Here is a 4,192-nt window from a genome sequence, read left to right as displayed (position 1 = left end):
ATGACCTAAGCTATCGCCAACCAGACCCAAAATGTCTTCCCCACTGCCTCATGGCTTCTGCTCACCCAATGGGTCAGCTGGGCGCCTCTCTTGAGGCAGCCAGAAAGTCAGTGGAGTTGATTCTTCAGAGTAAATTGATTTACGGAAACTTGGCCGGCGCCCGTGGCATTGGTGGGTGACTGGGGACCATGAGTCAGACCCTGTTCAGGTGTGAGTGAAGGTTGCTGTAAGGACGAAGAGATGCTAACAGGACACCATCTTCTGAAGCATCCTGCATGGTGAGAGGCCAGGCCTGGCCCCTGAGTGAGCTGGCCTCAGGTGTCTTTGTGACCCCATGGACTGCAGCATGCCAGGCTTCTCTGTCCTTCATGATCTCTGAGTTTGCTCAAACTCCTGTCCATTGAGTCAATGATGCTATTCTCTGGCGCCCCCTTCTCCTGCCCTCAATCTTTCCCAACATCAGTCTTTTCCAGTGAGTCAGTTCTTCACATCAGGTGGCCAAAGTATTGAAGCTTCAGCATGAGTTCTTCCAATGAATATTCAGGGTTGATTTCCTTTAGGACTGACTATTTCATCTTGCTGTCCAAGGGACTCTCAACAGCCTTCTCCAGCACCACAATTTGAAAGCATCAGTTCTTTGGGGCTCAGCCTTCTTTATGGTCCAACTCTCAAATCCGTACAGGACTACTGGAAAAACCATAGTTTTTATTAGACCAACCTTTGTCAGCAAAGTAACGTCTCTGCTTTTTAATATGCTATCAGGTTTGTCAGATTTTCTTCCAAGGAGCAAGCGTCTTTTAATTTCATGGCTCCAGTCACCATCTGCAGTGATTTCAGAGCCCAAGAAAATAAAATCTGTGACTGTTTCCACTTTTTCTTCATCTATTTGCCATTAAGTGATGGGATTGGATACCATGACCTTAGTTTTTTGAATGAGTTTTAAGTCAGCTTTTTCACTTTTCTCTTTGACCCTCATCAAGAGACATGATCCAACATGACCTCATCTTAACTGATGACATCAGCAAACACTATTTCCAAGCAAAGTCACCTTCTGAGGTTTCAGGTGGAATACGAATTTTGGGGGTGCTAAAATGGGTCGGGCATGACTTAGTGACTAAACAATAAATCCAAGCCTTTATCTGCCCAGACCTTGGCTCCTAAGAGTGGTGCAAAGGAGTTCCTGTGGGGACCCCTTGGGGACAAGTAGGACACTGTATGTCCTGTGCTCAGGGGACTAAACAGTTCTAGTTTGGTGGGATTTCACGTCTTAGCAATGAGAAGTCAGGGTCCCAGGAGACCCAGGGAAGTTGAGATGCTTGGTCAGCTTACACTGTATCTCAACAATGGCGACCCTGCAGTGGCAAAAGGCCATTGTCTGGGACATATTTCACACAAATCATATCTGTTGGCCTCCATTTCCTGACCAGTCCCTAGAGGAGACGCTGACTGGTTCATGAGCCAATCAGATATGGTGGGGCAGTCACATGGTACAGACCTGATTGCTTGGGGCTGTTCTCAGAGGATGATGGGTAGACCCCTGGAGTAAAGTGCCCCAGGAGCTTCTGTATCCTTGAGGCCTTGGTTTTTCTTTTTTTGGCTGCACCATGCAGCATTCCCTGACCAGGGGCAGAACAGTGCCCCTTGCAGTGGAAGTGCAGTTTTCATGGCTGCTCTGCACAGCCTCTTGTCTTCTGACCTTGCTTTACGCTACATAGCTCACAATACCAATCACTTGTTAGCTTATATTGACAGACATTGCCTCCAGCCACTGGGATTGGGGTGGGGGTGCTGGGCCCACCCTCTACCCTCTGCTGGAGGGCAGCTGAATTGGAGGTAAGTTCTGGGAGACACTGGGCACTTTACTTGGGCTCTGTAAGCCTCACTTTCCACATTTCAAAAATGAGAATATCTGTGTCCAAGTCCCTGCCCCACTGGGGGAAAAACCTGGCCATAGGGAGAGGTATTTCCATTCAGTTCAACAAAAGCACATGGCCCCCCAACTTGTGTTTGTGTGCTGGAGCTGGACAACCAGGATGCAGCCCTGAACCTGTCCTGGGATGTTTCCATGGACCTGCCTCTTTCATGGGTAAAAGGAACAGAAGAGAGCACTTCCTGTTTGTTTCTTGCTGAAATCAACAGCTGTTTGGGATTTGTTAGAAAGCTGGGATGTTGTTTGACTTACCCTTGAGGGATGGGGGCAATGGGGAGACAAGCTCATCCTCTTTACAATGTTATTTTGTCAGAGCCTCAAAGGGTATTTTTTTTTCTCTATCCCAACTTTCCCAAATGGTGTCCATGATCAAAGCTGAAACGAAGCAGGAACATGTGGGCCGCATTTGAAGCAGGTTAAAAAAAGAGGAAGCTTTGAAACCTGTTTGCTTTTTCACAGATCCTAGGTGATTAGAAATATGTCCATGTGAGGCAGAAGGTCCTGTGCTGGCAGTTCTTTATTCACTAACCCATGGATTCCCATGATGTACCGGCATGGGGTATCATTAGTTACAATTTACAAAGGAAGATGCAGAGGACCAGAAGGGGTCAGTTACCTACCCATAGACAGCCTGTGGCTGGCCCAACCCCAGTCGTGGCTTTTTCTGCAGTCTTTCATCTGCACCAGCCACCCTGTATTTTACAGAGGCAAGGCTGGCGCTCAAGTTTAAGGCTCAAACACCTCTGGAGGAGAGGCTACCATGCCCCCTGCTTTTCTGGGAGTTGAGCACTGGAGAGCAGATTTTTTTTTTTTTTTTTTGAACGTCAAGTGTGAAGAGGACAGATGGGGCCAGGAAGTCTGAGGAAATAGAATTCCCGGCTCTCCAGAATCTGGAAGGACCTTAGAGTCGTCGGTTGTTTCGTTCATAACAAATGAACTACACATGGTGACCACACAGACTGAGTTTATACTATGTGTGGGCACAGCAGTGAGCAAGAATTCTGGTCCCTGGTCTGGCATGGCTGGTGGAGGAGGTGGATTTGAAACGAAGGTAAGGTTTAGGTTGGAGAGGGTGAGGAGCAATTGAGAAAGGACAACACGGGGATGTGCCTTGGGCTTCCTGGAGGTGCCGACATTACAAGGGGGCTGAAGAGAAGTGCGGCAGAACCAGCTCTAAAGCTCTGCCATTCCGCCTTTCCCCTCAGGTTTACTTCTCCTTCCTCGTTTTTGGCTGCTGGACAGCAGGACGATAATTAGAGACCACGGAAATCTTCCTTCCATGTGCCACATCTAGGTTTTGGCTTTAGGGTCTGCCCTTTGGTCATTCTGCTCCAAGCCACCTTATAACACCACCTGAAACTGTCATGTCTATTTAGTCTCTGTCCTGTCTATCCCCCGGGCTCAGGACTGAGTTCTCGCTGGGAAGCCAAGCCAACAGTCTAGTTCACCATTCTATTCTCAGAGCCGCTAGCAGGCACTTAATAAAGACGAGAGTGGATGAGTCTCCCTCCACCGTAAAAATTCCCCGCAGGAAGAGGCTCCAGGTGGAGCAGGGTCTCACTGCGGGCCCCTTGCCAGTCGCCCCCGACTGACATGGTGCATGAGCCAGCACTCTGCAGACCACACTTGTTGAGTGCCAGCTTGCGTGCCAGGGCCCTACCTTCGGTGACCCCCTCCTTGGCTCCTCATTGACGTCACCGCTTCTTACGACGCAGAGAAGCGCCGCCCCGCCGCCCTCCCATCACCTACAGCCCTCGCCGCTCCCAGCCCCACCCAACCCGAATCCAGCCGCCCGCCCCGGAAGTCGGCGGGTCCCTGCGCTGACCACGCCCCGCGGAGCCGCCCGGCCGTGACGTCAAGTGGCGAGACCTTGACGTCACAGAAGCGCGGTGGGGCGGTGTCGGGGCGACTGGCCACGCGTCGCCATGGCAACAGCGGGGTGGGCCAGGGTCGGCGGTGGGAGCCCCGCCCCCCGGGAGGGTGGACTCGGCTCGGGTCTTTCTCGGGCCAGGTTCATTCCCAGCCCCTGGGTGTCCTCACGGCCGCGGGCCTCCGGTAGTCCCGCGGGCTGTGGCCCGGCCACCCTGGAGCGGCCGCAAAGCGCGGTGGTTGTCGCGCGGCGTCACCCGCTACCGCAAAGCGGCGGGCGCTCCGCCCCGGCCCCGCCCTCGGTGACGTCTCGTGCGCGCCCCAAGGCCGCCCGCGGCTGCGCAGTGGGCGCCGGGCCCTCCCCCGCGACGCTGGCGGCGTAAGCGCGGGCCG

Source organism: Oryx dammah, unplaced genomic scaffold (genome assembly GCF_014754425.2).
Source record: "Oryx dammah isolate SB20612 unplaced genomic scaffold, SCBI_Odam_1.1 HiC_scaffold_5, whole genome shotgun sequence".
Classification (NCBI taxonomy): domain Eukaryota; kingdom Metazoa; phylum Chordata; class Mammalia; order Artiodactyla; family Bovidae; genus Oryx; species Oryx dammah.
This window is presented reverse-complemented; position numbering follows the sequence as displayed.